Source organism: Miniopterus schreibersii (assembly GCF_964146895.1).
Source record: "Miniopterus schreibersii genome assembly, chromosome: 4".
NCBI lineage: Eukaryota > Metazoa > Chordata > Mammalia > Chiroptera > Miniopteridae > Miniopterus > Miniopterus schreibersii.
In genome coordinates this window covers 57,321,456-57,333,850 of record NC_138105.1, presented here as the reverse complement: position 1 = coordinate 57,333,850, position 12,395 = coordinate 57,321,456, and positions in this window count along the sequence as shown.

The following is a 12,395-nucleotide window of genomic DNA, read 5'->3' as shown; positions in this document are numbered from 1 at the left end:
GAGTTTCTCCACCGGATGACAAAGACTTTAAAAGTGATCAATAGTGAATTAACAATCTTTAAACATAATCTGCTCCTTGTGTAGAACATTGACCTATGAATGCAAACTTTGCAATTAATCAGGAAAGTCATCTGCATATGTTCAAATTGAAGGCCTAATAATAGAATATAGGTACAGAGTTAACTTTCTTAAGAGGATAACTACAATCTTGATGGAAATGTATCTATAGATACATCAAATTACAATCTTAGGTGCTTTTGAGGCCAAAAATTTTAGAAAATATAAGTCAGTCAGAACTTTAAATAGATGTGCAGTGATTTAAAATACCTATTTTAATATACCTCCAAAGAACAAATGTACTTTTCATAACAGCATAGCCTCAAATATCCATTTTGTTTAAGCATTTAGCCATATGTCAACTTTTGTCTTCAAATGAAAGGTAACATACTGAAGGGGTCAGAACCACCAGGACTGTGCATATAGTGCGGTCCAGGATTATGGGGAAATTTCATTTCAACACAATATGAAAAGGTTTCCTCTTTGAGCCCTCTTGATCAAACAGAGTATCCAGGGCCCCAGTCCTCTGTTCAGTCTGTGGTTAGTGGCTTATTCAAGAGCTGGTGGGACCGTCTGACTTGAAGTCTTAGTGAAAAGTGTCATCTATTTCATTTCCAGAAGACCTGTCACCTCCACTCACTGCCAAGATCCCTTCCTGAGGTCCCATGCTCCCCATGACTAGTCTCAGAGTCAAGACTTGCTTCCTCTGCAATGTAAGTCATTCCTTTATTTCTTACCTACATATTCTACCTCCAGCATATAGCTCAGCTTTCAGTGTGTAATTGCTCATTTTAATATGTAATTGACAATTCTATCTTGCACTTAAGCAACCTGCAGCATTGAGTGCTTGCTTTTACTTAAACTGGGGAGATAGCAAAGGAGCAGAGAGATAGGGAAATATACACTCTTAGTACACAGAATATAAGTTAAATGTATAACCATAAACATAGAATTGCAGAAGTCCTCATCAAAGAGTTCAAACAAATCTTTGCAAGGTGTCACAATGAAGATCTTGACATTTACTCTTCATTGCAATCACCAGTTCTCTTTGTACCTCTAATACATTCTGAGCGATTGCAAAAGGCTTAGAGTAGCTTATTCCAACTTCCTTCCTGTGCCTTCTAATTTTCCTACATGTTGCAAACTATGCCCAAAGCTGTTTTATCTCCTATGTTGTCCTTGGTTTTTATTGAAATCAAGTCCCCTTTTATGAAAATGGATGTAAATGATGCAACAGGAATAGGTATTATTTTGAATCTCAAAACAGAAATGAAGTATATAAAGAAGGCAAAGCCATGTGGAGTTGGAGGTATAGCTGTGGGGTAAGGGACTGGCAGACACCTGCACACAGGGCCCTTGATCTTTTACATCTTCAGAATTGAGGTCTGTAGTCCAGTGAGAGGAGCAGTTGCAGTCAGAGCTGAACTAGCTGACAACTTGTTTATATCCGCACCCACTGTCACCCACACAGCAAACCCACTCTGGGCTTCTGCATCCAGGGACCAACATCCATGTCCATCCACAAAGCCATAAAAAGTCATTACACAACAAAAATATTTTCTCTTAAACTTGAACCTTTTGTTTTCTTTGACTAAAACCTATTTACCATGGAGAAAGAAATGCAGAATTATTATTCTCATTTCCAGGAATATTTAGAGGAAAATCATCTACGAACTTTTGTGCAAAAGAGAAGTAAATTACCAGTGAACCCTTCGAATTGAACCTTATACAGCAGTGTCACATGTAAGGTACACAAAGGTAAATCTATTGTGTTTGAAACAATGGTAACAAGCTGAGAATCATGCTACCCAGCCTCCGACACTCTCACCCTTTACTGCCACCATGGCCCCTCAGGAAATGCCACCAACCATAAATTAAAAATCTTATCTAGTGCAGCCTTACTTCTCATATAAGAGGGTGCATGTAGCTCCCAATAAGTAAAATAGTTGATAGGCCTCCAAACAGAACTGAAACTGAAACCCAGTGCCCCTGAGTTCTAGTTTAGTATCTTCCAACCAAACTATGAAACAGTTTGCATTTTAAGTGGCTCAATCAATGAAAAATAAATTAAAAAGCAAATTATTTAGAAGGGAAAATGAAACTTGTTTAGAAGAATTGTCTCTGGTTTTTATTTCTGTGTTTTGCTGTTCATCACTACTTCAAAGTCAAGCAGGCAAAGTTCAAGGTTATGATAGATCATTAGGTTTACAGTGTGTCTCTTTGTCTGAGGATAATTTCCCATTGAGAACAATAGGAAATTATTTGTTGCCTTGTATTTGTTGCCTTGCTTTTTCTATAGAGTCTTCTGATAGGAAGTTGATCTTGAGAATATCATTAAAATCGACTAGAGCTAAGAAACGAGATGCTCAGCATTTTCCTAATGGCAGATGAGAACTGATGTTTGCTATGGGATTTGCTCAATGATTTCTATCCAATTGGCATGAAAACATTACTGATAAATGCCATATTTAATTCTCCAAACTTTGCAACTGTGTATCTACAAGCTTTTGAATTAGTCATAAATAACCCTTGATGCATTCTCTGGTTCCACTAGTGTCCCTTCAGTGATTCATTACTGTATTAGAATGTAGAGAGTCATTCTTAAGTTAATTCAAAAGCCAAAGGAAAAGCCTATTCTTCCCAAAGGTCAAACATTGTGATGCAGGGGAGTTAGTATAAGATTTGAAAAAAAAAAAAAAAAAAAAGGTTTCTAAAGTATTAGAGCAATTCAGACCCCATAGTGTCAAATTTTAATAGCAAATATATAAATAACAATTGTGTTAAAAGACATGCAAAACTCTATACAAAAAAAAAAAAAAAAAGAATAAGAAAGCATTAACATTAAAAATCTCAATAAAGCTGTTAAAAACTAACTTTTGTTATCACTTAATATTTTATGATCTGTCAATGTACTTTTCCCGTATGACAAAAATAGATGGAGAAATATGAACTTTACAAATATGTTTTGGTAAACTTGACTTTGTCATAGTTGTATCTTTATAATTTTAGACAAAGTGATATGTGGAGAATTTTGAAATTTAAGAAAATCTCTGAAGCTATTTGAGATTAATTGCTTTGAAAGTTACAAATACAGATGCTTTGATCATAAGCTGAAATAAGTGCAAAATAAGAATAGAATATTAAGTTGCTCTATCAATCGCTAAAGCTTTTTGTCTAGAGCTTACTGACTTGGAAGAGTAGAAATGTGAGACCAAAAATAACCCAGATAAGGACAGCTCTGTAAACTAGACCGATATTTAATAGCAAAATGCTGGGGATAGTAAGCGAAAAAACCATCTAGTTCTGAAAACACCACCTGTCTTCAAGCTTTGAATGCCCCGAATAAAGACACATCTCGGGATGCAGTGCAGGTACACAGCTTACAGATTTTTGTGACTTGTTCAAGGTCGCTCTTCCCTCCTAGTCATCATCTGTCCTGCGGATAGGTTCTTGATGTTTCTATGACATACATAAGCGATTTGCAGTATTTTTATCTCACACTTTCATTTTCATATAAGATGTAAAGCAATAATGTCAACAGAAAAAATAGTCCCAAGCTGGGCATTTTGTAAATTCTTGTTTTTATTTTGTGTGGTTTTTTTTTTTAAATACGTCTTTATTGATTTCAGAGAGAGGAAGGGAGAGGGAGAAAGGGAGGGAGAGAAACATCAGTGATGAGAGAGTCACTGATCGGCTGCCTCCTGCACGCCCCCTCCTGGGGCTGGAGCCCGCAACCCGGGCCTGTGCCCTGACCTCGAATCCAACCGTGATGATTGGAACATAGGTCCATGTTCAACCGCTGAGCGACGCCAGACGGGCTCTTGGTGTTTTCTTTATTTTTATTTTCACAGCTACAGTAGGTGTGGAATGAAATGGGGCCAGGTGAGTCAGGTCCCATGGGCAGCGAGCCGGCCCTGGTCTGCAATGTGCAGTAGGCGGGACTCTCCTGCACTGTGTCAGCTGTTGCTTGTTCTGCCAGAGATATGGGAAGGAAAAACTTCTTTATATGTAATCACCTCAGGCTAGCCGGACTGCACACACATGAAAAGTATCTGCGAACCAATATAGTGTATTGATTAAGGGCAAGGACTCCTGAGCTGGATTACTAGGGTTTAAATTTTGGATAGCTGTGCCACCCCTGGCCAGTTTCTGACCCTCCTGCGCTTTGGTTTCTCATATTGGTAAAATTGCCATGATAATACCAGAGGGATGCTGTGATGAGTAAATGTAAACAGTGTTTGACAGACAATAAATGCTCTATAAATCTTAGCTATTTTCAATATTTCCAAATAGAAATGTAATTGGTAAATCAGGGAAGACTGTATTTTTTTCTTCAAACTTTATTCAACCTTATTTATCATTTCAAAAAAATCCATACCTACAGAGATAAAATAGTGGCTTGTAGTATATAAATAACCAACAATATACAACTTTATCTTTTGTTTCATTTTTTTTTGGGCACCTAGCATCACCTTCTGGATACAGGGAATATCTCAGCCACCCAAGATTTATGAACCCTGGGTCTAATGACACACAGGTCCCCTGAATGTGCAAAGAAGTTTATTACTCACACAGTGAGCAGGAAGGGGATGTCCCCAAGGAGAAGGGCTTAGGCCATGGAGAGAAACGAGAACGAAAGGAGATGGGTGGCTGGGAGTCTTATGATTATGGGATGGAGTGAGCGGGACCCTCCACTGTAAGTAAAATTTCCACCAGTGACCTGAGACAGAGGGTGCAGGGGGAGTGCGTGTGGGGGGGGAGTTCTGATCTGATTACTCAGGTGGGGAGGAAAGGAGGGAGAAGTGGCAGCTTAAAAGCTGTCATCTGCCTAACATCAAAAATAGAATCTATTAAAATGTCTTTCTGTGTTTGCCTCATTCATGGTGTTTTATGTTGAATTGTAAGCATCACGCTAGTTCAACATTACTTCTAATGGAATTATGTCTCAAGTTACATGAAACACTGTGATTTATTATTGTTCTAATGTCCCTTGTATTTATGGCACTGCATTGATTTCTTTTCCTTATATAGGTAAGCTATAGAATGTGTGAATTTCATTTTAGTATAGGAAACATTGTTATAAAATGTCTGTCCTTAAAAAGGGTTACTGGATCTTAAAGGTTTGAGAATTTCTGAATCAAAATGTGGAGTTTTCTGAGACTTAAAAAAATAGGTAAAGAGAAGTAGGAAAAAGTTAAAGGGACATTCATAAAATGACATTTTTTCCACCCAAGAATAACATGTAATATTATCCCCAAATGAAATTTATTGTCCTAACTTTTTATATATATCTATCCTTACCTACATTTAGATGGCTTTTGGAGTGAGATTCTATGTCCTGAATCTTTCAAGGAAAGACCTTGATTGAACAATCTATGCTGCAAATTTTAAAAAGAAAAATCAGTATATGCCAGATGGCTTCCCTAAACCCAGCTGGTGATCCATGAGTTTGGAGGCCTTAGGCGGGATTAACTGCCTTAAATTTTTAAATTAATTGCTTTAAGGAATTGATTTATAACCACTGAGAACTGCTGTGTAGGAACCAAGAAGTTATTTCACAAATAACTACAGAAAATACACACTTGGAATCAACAAACTGCAAAACACAGGTGATAAAAAGCAGTGATAAAGATATTTATCTACTCAGGAATTTAGAGTGATAGAATTAAATGGTCTCCATAGTGAAATAACAAGTCTGTGTAATTGAGTTCTAAAAAAACAACAACAAAGTTTGATGCTCTACAGTCATCCGAAATCTGTATGTAAACTTCATTTTGGTTGGATGGTGGGCAAAGATGATGACATTTTGGCAGCTTGCAATATTTTGCTTATTAAGGATAAGTTCTAATAAAGTGGATTATGTGGTTTTTTTCATTGACCCCATCATTCACATTTCTGTTGCATTTCATCTCTCCAGGAAGGGAAGATTACTTTGCAATGAATCTGATTGAGTCCCAGGGTGTCCTTTATTTGCTGTAAAAGGTAAAGTGTGGAGTCTCTGTAGGTTGACATTCAGTTATTAGCCATTTTTTCAAATCATGTGATTGTTCATAAAAAATCGGGGCGTTGTTTTATGGCATGTCATTATTTTAAATAAATATGATAATTGTTTTTTGAAAATATCCTATCTCTACTGCTTATTTCTATTCTTCTTAAGGACTGGGTGATTCAACAAAGAGGAGAAAGTTCCATATGGTGATGTAAAATAAAGCTGTAAAGACATAGAGGCATAAATGTAACTAAAACATTTTAACCCCTGTCCTGGTTTTTTTTTTTTAGATCCAATTCCTACAAGTCTCTCAGCTTTCTAACTATTCCATAATTTATTCATCCACCTCCAAGTAGCTCTTAACTACCAATATCTTTTGAAAGTTTCACAAAGCATATGGGGAAAGAAGAATGTAGAGTTTAGGTTTAAAATAGCATCTTATATAAGTCCCTGATGAAGCTCCTCCCAAATTACTAATAAATTATCCTGGAGCAGGAAGATAAAGCATAAAAAAAAGAAAGAAATCAGAAACAGCAGAAAATTCTAAGTCTAATTTTTAAATTTTAGCTACAATGTATATAGAATTCTTAAAAGTTAATGAAAATGTATCATGAAACAGAAAAACAGGCTTGTGATTTGATTAATGTTATTATCAGTGATGACGGTATGCAGTGTCAGCCTTGACAATTTGTTTTCATTTTTTCTTTTTGTAATGCAAGTGCCTGGCTTAAGCCTTGATTGCCAAAGCATCCATGTCATAGAAGCATCAACTCAAAGAGGACTCACTCCAATGAACACACTGTAATCCACTGCCAGCCACTGGACTACATAAAAAGCGAGGCCATCTAGGGCACCTTTGTTTTAGAGATCTTGGTTTATTTCAATAACTGAGCATTTGACTCCTTGTTTTTGTTTGTTTGTTTGTTTGTTTTTCCTTTACACACTTTAAATTCCTATTCCTGATCTTATGTTTTAAATTCACCAATAAACAGTAAGCCCACAAAATCTAGGCCCTCACCCTTGACCCCAATAAAAGCAGAACCCCAGGCCTGGTCTCTTCTGCTCCTTCTCCTGCTCCTTCTCTTTCTTCCTCTCTCTCTCCCTAGCCCACCCCCTCCTTCTTCCCCTCCCCCCTCCCTGTGACCTTGCCTGTGGCCTCAGGTATGCCGTGTAATTTCCAGGTCTTGTAAGTAATAAACCTGTATCTTTTCAAATTTCCTGATGGTTATTGCCAAAGGATCTTGCAATCATAAGAACCACAAGGGCTGGTGTAGCCACAACATTGGTTATTGATAGGCTGAGACCAGTACAAAAAAGGGTAATAATTCTGCTATTAGAAATGAAAAAAAAAAAAAAATTAGAGGCCTGGCAGGGGATATCAATATATATTTGATCTATCTTAGACTATCCTTCCTTATCTTAGAGATATATACTCTGCCACAGAAAACTGGGTAGCCAGTTCAATTAGTGGACATTTGGTTCTGTTCCAAATATCCATAAAGACATTTGATCCATGCCAAATGGTCCTTGATATTTGGTCCTGTCAAACCATCCAAATTTAGGAAACATCTTTGGTTTCAAAAGCCCATAAAAATTATTTATACTTTTACAGGACTAATACATAAAAAATACTAAAAATACTATCATGTTTTCTTGGTCCAATAATCACGTGTGGCTCTATTGCTAATGATAACCCTTCTTGACTTGGTATCCTAACTGGTAATGGCACATGAGGTTAGAGAGATGGGTCAGGGTGGGCCAATTGTCACCATGGATTTTTTTTTTTTTAAATATATCTTTATTGATTTCAGAGAGAGGAAAGGAGAGGGAGAGAGATGGAAACATCAATGATGAGTCATTGATAGAGCTCGCAACTGGGCATGTGCCCTGACCGGGAATCGAACCCCGATCGCCTGGATCCTAGGTTGATGCTCAACTGCTGAGCCACGCCCGGCTGGGCCACCATAGATGTTTTAAAACAAGACCACATATTAAGGACCTTTTGGCATGGACCAAATGTTTCTATGAACATTTTGGACGGGACCAAATGTTCCTCAAAGAGCCAGGTCTACATTGTATAGCAAGTGCTTTGAGGGGAAGATTTTTTCCCAAAATAATATACTCTGGAGAAAGTGAAAAGCAGCTCTAGTCAACAGAACCTGGCCTGGCATGATCAGTCATGGCTTGGTGTTGCCGCCTGGCTATCGTAGGTACACATAATATTCTACTTTTGCACACCAATTATTTCACTCAACACCAAGAGCAGACAAGGTCACTCTGTGACTGTGATGAGCCAAGACAGAAACAGACAAATCTGTGTTCATATCAAAGCCCAACCAATTAGCAAACAATGAAAGTGATCAAGCCTTTCCTTTTTCTGGATAATAAGATTGGTGTATCTTTACCAATTATAGATTTAGCCCTGTTTTCTTCCTTCTCCTTTCTAGATGTAATTAAGTCATCTAATAATATTAGAGTGATCTGCCCCTCCCCTTAATAAATCCAAGACTCCACCTTTCTTGAACCCTTCCCCAATTATCTACCCTATGCTCAAATTCTATACTAGTTTCTTTCACATGGTTACTGTGGAAATAAACAAGGGCCAATCAAATGAGAACAAAGGCTAATTATCAGAGTTTGCTAGAACAAAGGACTGAGCCACCATCACTTCTAATTTTGAAAAGGCAGAAAAGTTGAAAATCTTTATAGTTAAAAAAAGAGAAAGGCTTCAAATATGTCCTGATAGAGGCTGTTGGATTGGGGAATCTTTAAGCTGACTAAGTAGAAGTCAGACATCTTTTGTGATTGCTCAGAGGTTTCCTGGGCTGGTTACTGCAATTATGGGTCAGAGTTCTATTTTTGTATATGGTCTGGCCATTGTCCTTTTATCTATTCAGTCCCTCGTTCCTTTCTAGTAGTATTTTTCTAAGATACAGCAAAATCTCCTATGGTGTATAAACTATTTAGATCCACATTTGCTAGAAATGCTGGAAGTGCTGTTAAGGGGAAAAACAATATATATTAACCTATCTGCTAGTCCTCCAAATACCCTGGAATAGAGGCACTTGAAATAGGTTGAGGTGATTACCACCTGGGTATGGCAATGCTGGCTCTCACATTTTGGGGTTTATATCATCATTTGCTCAAGTTCACACTTATTTGTATTAATCATCTGTTCCTCATACAGGTCCTTGATGACCATATGATAGAAATGTGCAATTTGCAGTATTTTTATTCCACGTTTCCATTTTGACAAAAAAATAAAAAGCCCAAAGCAACAATCTCAAAGGAAGAACTACTCCCATCTTGGGGCATTTTGCATATTCTTGATGGTGTTTCTGGTTTTATAAATACAGGGGTGGGGGGAGGGCTAGTGAATGGGGCCACAGTTCCTCATGTTGTATATTTCCCCTGGGTGCAATGAACCAATAAATCCAAATTTGCTTGACTACAGGTATATTCTTGGTGGCTTTTGTCTGGTGGTCATTGACAGAAATGGAGGTTCACTGAGATTCACCCAAGGTGCTTGCTGTCTGGTCTACGGTCCTCAGGTCAGTAAGAGTGAGCACATCCGGGACACGCTGAGTCTCCACCTATTCTTTGAACCGCCCTGCTTATGTCTGGGAAGTTAGCTCATGCTGAATGCTGCACTGATATTTCATTGAGCCTTTAAATTTGGGTTTAATTTTGTTTGATGTCCTAGGTGACAATTGGCCTTTGGCTAAGCAATAGAGATGGGAGGTTGCATGTCTTTACAGACTTTTGCAGATCATCTGAGTCCTCTCAAGATAAAACTCTGCCTCCCCCCAGGCTAATCCCTTCTCCCTTTAGGATTTCTCACCAACACAAAAACTTTCATGCGCATTTCTCCAATTGGCAAAATATCTAGACAGTAACACTTTAGAACTATAGTGACTACTTTGGTAAAATTTTGATATGAAAGCAATTTCCATTTGAGGGATGCCTTCAAACAAAAAGGTAAGGCACCGTCCAGAGAATGAAAGGAATGAGATCATCGGTTTAATGTAGAAAACACCCCCTCCTCTGTTTATTTAAAACGTTTTCAGTGCTTTTCATTCACCAGTGGCTGTGAATCCAGATGCATTTTCTTGTCTCTCAAGTTTCTCCCCTCTACTTTCAGGGGAAAAATAATGTGTCTTTTACAAGTAATAATTTCATATGCTTGAAGGTGACCCTCTCACTTATGTTTCATTTTTTATTCATCTGTTTCTCTTTTTCCTTCTCAATAAACTGTGAGGATTAATGAATAAGACATAAGACGAAAACGGCAAAGCTTATGTGAGCACTCTAGGAATAGTTAGTACAGATAAGCATTCATGTCTCAATGTAAAAACAGAAAATATATTCAAGCGTTGTGTTTTTATCTTGGATAGTGAAAATAGCATTTGCATAATAACCTTGTTACTGTAGCTACAAGATGAAGAGGAAAAGCCTTGGTAACAACAAAAAAACTCCAAGATAACAAAACAAAAATAAAGTATGATGTTCTTTTTAATTTTTTGCATGATTAAGGGTCTTTAAAATTTAGCCGCCTTGTAAAAATAATGTCATCATTATGATTTCTACAAGACCATTGTATATTGTAAATTATTATTATGCTACTAATAATAGAAATATAATGTTAGCAAAAATTATAATTTCCAGATCTTTAACTAACTTTAAGAAATTAGACATAAGATTGAGTTAATCACTAAATAATTTTTGCATGTGTGGATGCACAATAATTAATATAAATGGCTGATTATGCTGGATATAATACTTTAAGAGAAATACAAATGTGTGTGTGTGTGTGTGTGTGTGTGTGTACAAATATATGTGTGTATAACTTTCCAGTTTGTTTCTTACAAAAGATATTGCAGTTTTTCAAGGTGGTAAATTTTGATCAGCTTTCTGGAAATTGGGGGGTTACAGGAGAGTAAAAAAAAATTCCTGACAATAACCTTAAGAACTGCATACGTTCGTCCATTCTCAAGAAGTTTAGCCAAAAAATATATTTGTCTTAAATAAAAGCAGCTAGTAAATGAGATCAAATCCCTAGATTAGAAGGAGTATCCTTTGGAGGGAGAAGAAACCACACAAAAAGGAAGCTGGACAAAAATCAGCAAATCTACAGGAACATATATTTTGCTGCTCAACAGATCATTGATAATTTATTTTTAGATTGTGGTAGAGAACTTACTAAGCATGTTAAATTACCTTGACATATAGATATTATCGTAATATTTAGGGGTTCCCTGAGACTACATGAATTCAAGAGTCCATTCAGTGTAAAATATTAGAGGAAGACTGCTTCAGTCAATGAAAGTGACCACAGTAACAGCACAAAACAACATAGGTAAGTCTGATAAAAGCCATGCTGAGCATAAGAAGACAAAAACAAAAAGAGTACATAGTGTGTGGTTCCAAAACCAAGGGACATTATTAGTCTTTCAGGATAAGGGTATAGAGAATAGAAGGGAATAGAGTCTGGAAAGGGGTGTGAGAAATCTGCAGATCTGTATCTATACCTTGTGTAGATTAATCAGGTATGTACATTTGTTGGCAATACATTCAACAGGACACATAACGATTTCTGTACTTTTTATATACTGTATATTAAACATCAACAATATTTATGAAAATAAATACACCAAAACAAACATACGTTTTGTAAGAGCACATTCAAATAAAAGAATATTTATTAAATATATTAAAATGGTTATCTTACTGGAAGGAGTAATGGAAGTTGCATGAAGATAAAAGGGAGTAAACAAAGGGAGAACTATTAGCTGACCAGTGATTTTACTGTAATAAACTATGAGTATGAAAATCTGAACTCTCTGATTAAAAAAAACACAAAAAAAACTCTTCAGGACTTAGTAACGACACCAGAAGTGACCAATATTTAATCACAAATGCATACATATTTATTCCTGGTGGTCCAAAGAGTAAATAATATGTGTTTCTATTCTTTGGTTCATGTGTAGCAAAATCAAGAACAGAGTTGACTACCCTATAGATAACCTGCAGAGGGTCCTAAAATATTAGAGCTCAGATATCATGTTAGAAATCATTTTGTACAATGCACTAACTCTTATAGCTGAAAACACTACATGCAAATTCCATAAATATGTTCATATTCTACTGATTAAAATAATTTCATAGACATCACTAATTTAATTCTGTTACCCTGAAACACCTTTGTTGATTGGTGTGTGCACACAGGTGTGTGTATGTTTTAGGCAGGCCTTAGCTAATCAAACTCTGAATGAAATCTTCACCCCCAGCTCTCATTTTTCAACTGCGCTCTGGCTCCTAGGTCTGAAATCCCTCAGGAAACTAAAGCCAT